Source organism: Pongo pygmaeus, chromosome 16 (genome assembly GCF_028885625.2).
Source record: "Pongo pygmaeus isolate AG05252 chromosome 16, NHGRI_mPonPyg2-v2.0_pri, whole genome shotgun sequence".
NCBI lineage: Eukaryota > Metazoa > Chordata > Mammalia > Primates > Hominidae > Pongo > Pongo pygmaeus.
Genome location: NC_072389.2, coordinates 81,388,161 through 81,400,042, shown reverse-complemented (window position 1 = coordinate 81,400,042; position 11,882 = coordinate 81,388,161). Strand labels below are relative to the sequence as shown.

Genomic DNA, 11,882 nt, shown 5'->3' with positions numbered 1-11,882 from the left:
ATGAATGAAAGGGGCCCTACTGGAGGGTAGAACTGGGCCTGGACTACTCAGACCTGCCTCTGTGACAGGACAGTCCCATCCTTCCAGTAGACTCCTGAGCTGGAAGCCCACCCAGCCAGGGAGTGGGGAAGGGGTGGCCTGAGTCTCCCTTGAGTCTGTAGCCCCTCCCACCCAAGGGAGCTCCATAAGAAAAGATGCAGAAACACCACATGCTCCTCCCAGCTGCTGGCTGCTTCCTCACATGGCCCCCAGGACCCTGGATGAGTCAAGATGGGGCTGCCAGCAGCTGGGGGCAGGGGGAAAGCTGGGTCCCCAGGGTGGATGACTACCAGGAACATGCAGGTGTGGTGAGTGATGGGCCCTCAGGGCTGAGCCCCTTCTGCCCAAGGGACCTTGGTGACACACCGGCTGCTGAGCTCAGCCCAGGGAGTAAGGGCCTGGTGCCAAGTAGCCTCTCTGCTTGCGAAGACAGTCCTGGGATCATTACCCCTCTGCCCAGGGCTCAAGTATCCAGGCTGGGGAAGGGCCAGCAGTCAGAAAGAAGGAGGCCATGGGTGTGGGTTCCCTAGCAGTCAGGGGCCTTGGTGGACCAAGCCCCTATGAGGGGGATGAGGGGGAAGGGAGACTGAGCTGTACCCCCTACCCTGAGATCTGTGATACCAAGCTCCAGAAGGGGCCCCAGGGGGAGACCAGCATGACAGGAACCGCTACGATGCCTTTGGGCACCTACTGTGCAGGGCTGGGCCAGCCTGAGGTTGGCAGCAGAGGGGTGGGCCAGGCACCACAAGGAATGAAGCTTCGTTTGGTAGAGCTGTGACCCTCTTCATCCTCTCCTGAACCCAGCTGACCCTCGTCCTCAGGCCTCTGCAGAACTTTGACCAAGTGGTGGTGGAGGAATTCCGCTGGGTCCAGGGTGGCCCTGGGTGACCCAGGGCTCAGGCCAGTGTTCTGGGGTTGAGGACAGGAGGCTGGAAGAGATGACCTCCCCTAGTCCCCCAAGGATGCCCAGCCCCCTGATGTCTGTGTTAATCCTCTCAGCAGGCGAGACCCACTGACCGCCAGAGTGGGTGCCACCTTCTTCAGGGTGGCGCCAGCCCAGGCCGTCGTGTGGGACTGTGCACGCCAGGGTCTGCACACCCTGTGGGAGGCAGAGGGCCTCTTGGTAGACACGGTCATCACCTCCTTCCCTCTGCAGGCCCGCCTCCCTCTGTCCCTCTGCCACCTCCCTTGGGCTCGCTGCCTCCCCTCCTCATGGAGCCCTCCAAAGTACTCCTAGTCCCAGCTCTCTGGTCCCACAGCAACTTCTGGGCCCAGATTCTGTCTTCTCAGAAGTCTGGGAGGCAAAGCCCCACCAGGCCATAGCCTTCTTGCTCTGCTCTAGGCACTCCTAGCCCCAAAGCCTCCAGCCTGCTGGATGCCTTTATCTCCAGCTATGCCACGGCTCTCCTCATGCTGGGCCTCCTGCTCGTCACAGTTGCCCTTGTCCTGGTGAGTGTCTGGCTGGGCCAGGTCTCCTTCCTGAGTCACAGGCTGAGCCTTTGACGCCTTGAGTCTTTGAGCCAAGCTGAGGGGTGAGCAGGCCTCTTTACACCCTTGATTCCCCCATCCAAGCCCAGCATCTCCTCATCCTCCAGCTGGGGCCGCGGGATTTGGGGCCAGAGGGTTGAGCCTGATCCCAGTATCCCCGCCTTTCTTGTCAAAGTGCTAAACTTGAGGATGTGCCTTGGCTGCTGTCTTTCCCAGGAACTCACAGCCAGAGAGGGCCAGGCACCAGCCTGAGGTCACACAGCCATGGGTTTCTTCCTTCCTAGACCCCCAAGGATTGGACTTGCAGGGCTGGGACAGAGGTGGGGTAGGGGAAAGCAATGCCTTGTCAACCCACGCAGGGAGCCCCACTCTCATCCCCAAGGTGCATAAAGTTGAGGAACACCCCTGCTCTCATGTCCATGCTCACTCAGGGCCCTGCTCCAAGTGCTTGGCACTCACATCGGCCTCCCGCCCTCCATGCCACAGGGGTCGGTCTTGTTTACAGAAGGGGAAACAGTGGCCAAAAGCCTCCCCCAGCACACACAGCTAGACCACACAGAGGTCTTAGGTGCAGCTGAGGGCTCCACAGTCTCTGCTGTCCCTTCTGCCACTCATGCTGCCAGAGACCACGCTTTGGAGAGGGAGGAATGAGAGTGAGCTGGGTGCTCACACGTGGGGCACAGGAGACTAAGGAAGGGTCAGCCAGGAGGAAAGGGCAAGGTCTGATCCTGTACGTACACATCACAGAGCCCGCGGAGTCAGGAGACCCAGGGCCAGGTCCCAGCTCTGCGGCTGCTTGGTATGTGACCATGGTTAAGTCGTCTCCCTGGACTCTCCATGCCCTTTGTGTGCTGCATGCACCTTCTAGAATGAGCCCACACCCTGGCTGGCCTCATACTTACTGCGTAGACTGCAGACCCCAAGTGCTTCTGCAAGGGGCTTTGCTTCTCCTCATAACAGTGGCACAGGCTGGCCGTGTGCTCTGGAGGTAGAATGGAGAAGCTCTGGAGGTAGCAGGTGGGGGCTGGGCTTGGGTTCCTGGCCCAGACAGGGCAGGGTACACCTCAGGGTCACAGGGCCCACACAGGGCAGGGTACACCTCAGGGTCACAGGGCCTGGCCTGCTCTCTAGCAGACCTTGGCCCACAGGCTGCCCAGCTACCCACCCACAACCCGTACCTTTAGGCAGCCCCAGCTGCTGCAGTTCACTGGCCAAGGATTCGCCATTGACACTGTGCTTGGCTGCACCGGAGAGCATGAAACAGCACTGCCACTGTGGCCTTCACATCGCCTGACTCTGCGGGACCCATGGGTGGGACAGGGGGTGTCACTGTGGCCCCAGCCACCTCCCAGTTGCCCTATTAACTTCAGCTCAAGGCCCCATGGCCTCCTGAGGCCTACAGGCACTGCTACTGCTCCACCAGGAGCTGGCAGAGGACAAGAAAGTGGGATTGTCAATGTCTTTCTTTCCCTCATGCTCCTCCACTAGGGAAGGCAGGTTAAGGATGCTGCTGGAGGGGGGGGCCCTCTGTACCAGGCACCAGGCCAAGGTCCCAGGGTTGCCTGGGGCTGTGGACTCAGTGGGGTACTCACCAAACTTAGCGTCAACTGTGAGCTTCAGGATCTTCTCATACTATGGTGAAAGGAGATCTTCAGGGGGTGCCAGGCCCCTGCTCACCAGCCCCTCACCTACAGCCTGGATCCTGCAATAAGAATCAGACAGGCTGGAAAGAAGTATGGGAGGTGCCCAGAGAGGTTGTGAGGCTGGGTCACCTGTCTTCCTGGGCCTAGAGCAGAGTTTCAGGGCAGTAGGGGTCATAAGGGCATGGGACAATGGGGTGCTGGGTCTTGTACTCATATCATTCCCCTATCCCAGCAGCTCTTTAGTACCTGGCTGCAGAGCAGCTGCAACTTCACAGAGGACTGGAAGGGAAGTCCTTACATCAGCCAGGCTGGCAAACCTCACCCCTCCTTCCTGGGGACTGGCTCAGAGCAGGCCAGCCACTGATCAAGGTCACAAAGCATGGTAGCACAGGCTGAGAGCACTGACGCCCTAACCCCAGAGAAACCTCACCATCGTCTACACCTACTATCCCCACCCCCAGCACCCCTCCTCCACCCAGACTAGACCCTGTGCACTCAACCATCTTGGCCAGCGTGCTGATCTCTGCCAGCACCCAGTCGGGACAGTCCAGATCACCACAGAACCGGAACCTCTGCAAGGGAGGGAGGCAGGTAATCAGGCTGGAGGGAAGGCTGAGGTGTGGCCAGGATCCGTGTGTCTCCCACACTGCTGCCCAGCAAGGACCCCTGGTCCCCATCATAGATGGACACCCTCTGGCCACTTGTTCTCCCCTATCACCAGGCTGTTGAGTAAACTCTCTCCCTGACCCACCCTGCCACCAAACTCTGCTCTTTGGTCTACTCCAGGCATTCATCTGCTCAGCAAACATCAATTGAGCGCCTTTCTCTGTGCTAGCTCCCACTCTAAGTGCTGGGGGTACAGCAGGGGATAAAACAAAGTCCTGTGCCTCACACAGATGAGTGACCTCTCTCCCCTCTTCCCCATACCCACACAAGTCCAGCCACTCTGGCTTCCCTGCGGCTGCTTGGACACCAGCCTTGCTCCCGCCTCCATGCCTGCTGCACTCTCTACGTGGCTTGCTATCCTTTATTTCATTCCACTCTCTGCTCAAGTGACACCTCATCACACCAGCCCCTCTTTTTTTTTTTTTTTTTTAAAGATGGAGTCTCACTCTGTTGCCCAGGCTGGAGTGCAATGGCACAATCTTGGCTCACTGCAACCACCACCTCCCAGCTTCAAGCAATTCTCCTGCCTCAGCCTCCCAAGTAGCTGAGACTACAGGCACGTGCCACCACACCCGGCTTTTTTGTATTTTTAGTAGAGACAGGGTTTCACCACGTTGGCCATGCTGGTCTCGAACTCCTGACCTCAGGTCATCGGCACACTTCGGCCTCTCAAAGTGCTGGGATTACAGGCGTGAGCCACTGCACCCAGCCAGGCCTGCCCTTCTTGATCATACTTCCTAAAATAGCCCCTCACACAAGGAAATTTTGGGGGCCGGTGGATATGTTCATTATCTTGATTGTGGTGCTCCAACAGCCACAAAGATTTGGTCTTTACTTGTCCAGGCTCATCTTTCCCTAACCTGCAGATGATACTCTCCCAGCTATGGGAAATGCATTCATTCCTGGGGAGCCATGCTCTGTCTCACCTGAAGTCTCTGCACATGCTTGTTCCCTGTCTGAAGACACACGCCTCCCACCTTTGCCTCCCAACCCCTGGTACACAAACTGTACTTCAGCCAGCCAGCTCCTGCCATCCGCCTTTAAGGTTGAAGGCATCTTCAGGGAGCCCCCTCAGCACTACACACAAGGCGCAGTTAGGTCTCTGCCCCTGGAGCCTTAACTATGACTCCAATTCAAGCCTCCCATTTCCCCTTCCCTCAGCAGCTCAAGTCCTCCCAGTGCCTAGTACACTTCACGGTATAGACTAGGCGCTTAGAACGTGCGGATGGATGGATGGATAAGTCTCAACCCCAAAACTACTACTTTCTGGCTCTGGAAAGAGCGGAGGGGCTTCCTAAGAGTGTGGAAGAGTGATCCTGATCCTAAGCGCGTTCTTGTTTAAGTCCCACAGCAGGGCTGGGGAAGGGGGTGTCCTTGGGAGGTCGTCTTGGGGCTGGGGAAGACCAGAAAGGACTCCCAGCTCCAGACAAGCGCTAGTTCCTGCCCCGGGAGGCGGGGGCCCTTCCTTTCCACAGGGAAGCAGGGGGACTCTAAGCCGGCCGGCCTGCGCTGTCTTACCCGCCCCCCACCCCTGCCCCTGTCTCGGGAGCGGGAGAGCGGTGGACTTTCTCAGGCCCGCAGCCCTCACGCCCGCACACACTGTTTGCGGAGAGTCCAGGGCAGACAACCTCCACCCGTTTCCGGAGCCACTGGCGCCCCCTCATTCCCGCTCCAGCAGCCCATGCCTCGCTTCACCCCTGGTGCCTCATCATCGCGCCAGGAAGCCAGGGCCCGGGAATTTCTTTTTCCGGTCCCACCGGGTCAACTGAGTCCACGATCACTTGACTTGGACTAACGGCCTCTGGGAGGGCGGGGCCTGCTCGAGTGAGGCCGGGAGCGGACCGCAGCCCGCTGGAGGCGCCGGGGGCGAAATGCTGGCGTCTCCTCCTCTGTCTCCCGGAATCCTTCCCTGGAAAGAAACAGCGCCCACTGTCAGTTTAACTGAGGACCGAATTAAGGCATTAGGAAAGACAGTGGAAGTTATTTCATTTGTTTAACTTAAGGGGGTAGGATCCCGGGAGCCAGGGGGATTCAGGTCATTGCCATGTTTTCCACTGTTAAGCGAATAGCATTATACACAGCTGCGGGCTGTGGCAAAAGACATTTTAAAAACTACTGAAATCTACTACACATACAGAAAATTGTACCTATTATAAATATAAAGCTTAATAAGTTTTCATCAACTGTACACCTCACATAACCAGCACCCAGATAAGGAAATAACCAGATAACTTCTTCAAGTGCATGGGTATTTTATTTCATTTTGATGAATCGTCTAGGTGCCTAACAAAAAGGGCTGTCATAATTAACATGCTCAGGAAAACTCCCTACAGCTTCAACATCAATAGATGCTTAATTTTTGCCAATCTGATGGGGAAAAAAATCGGTTGCTTAGATTTGCAGTGGTAGTCTACTTACTGGTAGCTTTGAGCTAATGGGTTGTCTAGAACGACTAAGTTTCCGACATTGACTTGCAGAGGCAAAAACAAAAAGACAAAACAACAACAAAAATACATCAGAGAATAAACTAATAACCAAAGAAGAAACTGAAGACAGTCATCCCTTAGTAACTTCAGGATATTGGTTCCAGGACCCCAGAGATAGGAAAATTCACCGATGCTCAAGTCCCTGATATAATATGGCATAGTATTTGCATATAACCTATGCACATCCTTCCGTATACTTTAAATCATTTCTAGATTACTATAATACCTAATACAATGTAAGTGCTTTGTAAGTACCTGTTATAAAGTATTTATAACTTTTTGTTTTTTATTGTTTCACTTTTTCCGGAGGCCAAGGCCGGTGGATCGCTTGAGCCCAGGAGTTCTAGACCAGCTTGGGCAACATAGGGAAACCCTGGTCTCTACAAAAAATTAGCTGCTTCTGCTGGTGCACACGTGTCATCGCAGCTACCTAAGAGGCTGAGGTAGGAGGATCTCTTGAGCATGGGAGGTGGAGGCTGCAGTGAGCCATGATGTCGCCACTGTACTCCATCCGGCCTGAGCAACAGAAGGAGACCATCTCAGAAAAAAGAAAAAAAAAATGACTGGGTGCAGTGTCTCACACCTGTAATCCTAGCACTTTGGGAGGCTGAGGCAGGCAGATCATTTGAGGTCAGGAGTTGGAGACCAGCCTGGCCAACATGGCAAAACCGGTCTCTACTAAAAAAGATATATATATATTAGTTGGGCATGGTGGCGGGTGCCTGTAATCCCAGCTACTTGGGAGGCTGAGGCACAAGAATCGCTTGAACCCGGGAGGTGGAGGTTGCAGTGAGCCGAGACTGCACCGCTGCATTTCAGTCAGCTTGTGCAACAGGGTGAGACTCCATCTCAAAAAAAAAAAAAAAAGTAAGAATGGTTCAACTTTTACTTCATCCTATCAATAGGTTAAAGAAGAGTAAAATGGACAGATTTGGAAAACCATTTTTTATTTAAAAAGAGAAAATTAGGAACAGATGAAAACTGTCTTTAGAGTATTTGAAAGAAACAGCAAATTTAACATCAGACAAAATATCTAAATTGAGAAATAAAGTTAAAAGGTGGATGGTGTGCCCTTTTAATGTCATACCGGAGCATTGTTTCATAGATACTTGTTTTACTATTAAAGATTGATTATTTAGAGCAGTGGTCCTCACACATTAGAGGGCATCATCATCACCTGCAGGGCTTGTGAAACTGGCTGCTGGGCCTCACACCAGAGTTTCTAACTCAGTAGGACTGAAGTGGGGACTGAGCATCGCATGTCTATATTCCCAGGTGATGCTGATGCTTCCAATTTGAGACCATGCTTTGAAAAGCACTAGTGTAGGGAAATATACTACAGAATATGTTATGAATATACTGGAGAATATGTATGTATGTTAACTTACAGATTTCTGTCCAGTAGAAAAGATAACTCCCAAAGATGACATTTTTATTTCCCAATATGATTTTTTTTAAGTCAGAATCTTGCTCTGTCGCCCAGGCTGGAGTGCAGTGGCATGATCTCGGCTCACTGCAGCCTCCACCTCCCAGGTTCAAGTGATTCTCCTGCCTCAGCCTCCCAAGTAGCTGGGACTACAAGCACCCAGCACTGCGCCTGGCTAATTTTTGTATTTTTAGTAGAGACAGGGTTTCACCATGTTGGCCAGGCTGGTCTTGAACTCCTGACGTCAGGTGATCCACCCACCTTGGCCTCCCAAAGTGCTGGGATTACAGGTGTGAGCCACCATGCCCAGCCTCCCTATAGGATATTAACAAGTTTTGTCTCCATCTCAGAATGCATTTCGGAATGCCCTTCCTGGAGCACTACAGACACTGTCTCTCAAAACACTCCTTTAACTAGCTTCACCGTGTTGCTGACTCCCTTGTAAATTAAAGAAAATATCTTATACATATTCCTTCATTATCTGTATGAAAGTCAAGCTTTTCACATTGTGAAAATTATACTTCAGGTTGGGTGAAGTGGCCCATGCCTGTAAGCCCAGCACTTCGGGAGGCCGAAGTGAGGGGATCACTTGAGGCCAGGAGTTTGACACCAGCCTGGCCAACATGTCGAACCCAGTGTGTACTCAAAAAAAAAAAAATCAAAATTAGCTGGGTGTGGTGGCACACACCTGTAGTTCCAGCTACTTGGGAGGTGGAGGCACAAGAATTGCTTGAACCCAGGAGGCGGAGGTTACCATGGGATGACATCGTGCCACTGCACTCCAGCCAGAGCCAGAGCAAGACTCTCTCTCAAAGGAAAAAAAAGAAAAAAGAAGATTATATTTTGATACAGTATGCTAATATAAAGGATATGATATGGTTTGGCTCTGTGTCCCCATCAGATCTCACCTTGAATTGCAATAATCCCCACGGGTCAAGGGTGGGACCAGGTGGAGATAATTGAATCATGAGGGCAGTTTCTCCCGTGCTGTTCTCGTGATAGTGAGTGAGTTCTCACGAGATCTGAAGGTTTTATTACAGGCTTTTCCCTTTGCTCGGCTCTCCTCTCTCCTGTTGGTGTCTTCTGCCATAATTGTAAGTTTCCTGAGGCCTTCCCCAGCCATGCAGAACTGTGAGTCAATTTAAACCTCTTTTCTTTATAAATTACCCAGTCTTGTGCATTTCTTCATAGCGGAGTGAGAATGGACTAATACAGTGTACTAATAACAGCCCAGACAGTAGTATACAGGTACTACTATACTTTGATGCTAGAGGTATTCCCATTAAGGTCAGGAGCAGTGTGTGCTATCATTAACATGATGTAACATTGTTCCAGAGGTTTTTAGGTCAGCAGTTCTCAACTGGAGATGATTTTGCCTCCCTGGGGGTATTTGACAATATCTGAAATCATTTTGGCTGTCACACTGAGGAGTGCTACTGGCATGTAGCAGGTGGAGGCTGGGGATGCTGCTAAACATCCTGTGAGGCACAAACAGCTCCATAACAAAGAATTATCCAGCCCAAAACATCAATAATGCTGCTGTTGAGAAACCCTAGTCTAGACAAATAAAACATGGGAAATCCATTAACATAAATGTGGGAAGATAATAAACTGGCATTTGCCAATGGCAGTCTAGCTAGGAGGTCCAAAAGAAGCACCTGAAGAACAGTTAGATTTTGCTGGGGCTGCATGGTGGCTCATGCCTGTAACCCCAGTGCATTGTGAGGTCACATTGGAAGGATCTCTTGAGGCCAGAAGTTCAAGACTAGCCTGGGCAACATAGTGAGACCGCATCTCTACCAAAAATTTAAAAATCAGCCAGATGTGGGGGTGCACTCTGATAGTCCCAGCTTCTGAGGTGGGAGTATCACTCGAGCCTGGGAACTGGAGGCTACGGTGAGCTGTGATCAAGCCACTGTACTCAAAAAAAAATTTTTTTTGAGACAGCGTTTTTCTCTGTTGCATACGGGGTCTTGCTGTGTTGCCCAGGCTGGTCTCGAACTCCTGGCCTCAAGCAGTCTTCCTGCCTCAGCCTCCAAAAGTGTTGAGATTATGTGAGCCATTGCCCCTGGCCTTATGAAATAAAAATTAAAAAAGAAGTTACAGGATGTTATGTGGCCTGTTGAAAGATGTTGGAAAAGAGTTGTGCATGTGACCCAGCTGTAACCAGTTATAAAAGTATCAGGATTAAGAAATGTACTGTATCTGGGCTTTCCCAAGTTTAGGTTCCTGCTGAAAGAATGAGATGGATCTTTTCTTCCTCCACTCCTCACCTCCCTGCAAGAACCAGGACTGTGCATTTTGAAGGGCAGGCTCCTACCTCTGGCAGGCCACAGAGGGCATGCAGAGCCTTTCTGCATGTGTTTTTTGGGCACTCGGATAAAGACCCCCTGTCCATGCCTTTGTTTAGGATATTTGGCCCATGGAGGAATGAAGGTGGAATCACCTGGGAGTGGTAGAGGCTTCGACTGGAAGGAGGAGTGACCTGAACTCCAGGTTCTGGGCCTACACTTCGTTCCCGTGCAGCACCCTGTTAGTGGTGACTGGGGCCTGGAAGTCAGGGGCCCTGGTGGCCAGGAGGAGATGAGGAAGGTGAGGGGCATCTCTCCAGCACTGCCCCCCACCCCATCCCCAAATCAATGCCCTCTGACAGCTCAGACACAGCCCCAGACAGCAGCAGTGCAGGTCAGGAAGGGCAAATGCACTCAGCACGGATCTGCTCCATAGTCTCTGCCTCACTTCATCTCGGGTTAAGGGGAGTGAGTCCCCGCAGCACTCATGATATCCTGTCAGCTGAAAACATTCAGCTTGATTTAGAAAGGTAAGGTGGGACATCTCTTGGGTATGGCATGTGGAACAGTGCCATCCCTCTGTGGCAGCGAGTCAAGCAATAAATCAGAATGTGCAAAACCTGCGTCCCAGAATCACCGTTCCTGGAAGAAAAGCTTATATTGTCAAGATGCCTGCAACTAAATTAACCCAAACTTTCCACCCAGCCTCGAAAAACCAGTAGAACTTTGACATTAATATACTAACCCTCAGTTCTATACAGAAATGTGTAAGAATAGCCACATACTGTAACGTGCGGTCATTGAGAGAGAGGAGCCCATCAGAACAAATGGAACCAAGTCCAGAAAAATGTCTGTCTAGGTGCAAGATGCCAGTGTGTGTGTCAGCCAGGGAAGCAGACCAGGAGGAGATATTTATTAAGATTTTAAACCAGGCTCCGTAGCTCAGGCCTATAATTACAATACTTTGTGAGGCTGAGGTGGGAGGATCGCTTGAGCCCAGGAGTTTGAGGCTGCAGTAAGCTATGATCGTGCCACTGAATTGCAGCCTGAATGACAGAGCAAGACCCCATCTCAAAAAGAGTGCTCAGATGTGCCCTTACATGAAGCCACCTTGGGTACAGCTTCCAAGACTGGCAAGGCATCACTCAGGACAAGGGGGCCCAGCCCTAGCTCAGCTTCCACCGCCTGAGCGACACCTGGAGGAGGTGGCCACAGTGTCCTCAGTCCAGTCTCTTTTGGGTCTCAGATCCCCAGATCATCATGCCTTTTTTGCCCAAGCTCTGCCTCATTATGGCCTTCACTGACCACAGCCTCTTCCACCTCCCCAAAGGGACCCCTGCTCGTGCTTCCCAGCGCACAGGAGTGCCTGCTTCTCCAGGAAGCCCATCCTGCTGGCTCTGGGCTCTATGTAGGAAAGCTGGGCAGGCTGGATCCCACCACTGAGTTCAGTCTCGGGGGTCTCCACCCATGCTAGGCTTCCACTGATGGGACATAAGTGGCCAGGGGGGTTCTTTACATCCACACAAGAGCCCCATGGTGACCAGGAGTAGGGTTCTGAGAGGTTGAATGACTTGCCCAGGGCCCCAGAGCTGGCTAGAATTCCTGCACTGCCACATCCAAGGCCACGTTTGGGCCTCCCACTCAGGGGCCCGGACACCCCTCTGCATCTACCAGGCTGGGAAACACATGTCTGCTGCAGCTTCCTCCCAGTGACTTACAGCAGCTGCAGATTTCTGGGGGGACTTCTCCCACCACAGTAGGGAGCTGAGAACTCTTACAGAGCCCTGCCTTTTCTCTCTGTCCATCCCCTTCAGCTCTGAACTCATACTAGTTGCTCTGATAC

The 11,882-nt window shown here is 52.4% G+C and overlaps 1 pseudogene; it reads right to left on the bottom strand.

Moving 5' to 3' along the window:
* Positions 1 to 574: 574 nt before the first annotated feature.
* Positions 575 to 11,426, bottom strand: LOC129013869 (uncharacterized; annotated as a pseudogene).
* Positions 11,427 to 11,882: the final 456 nt, after the last annotated feature.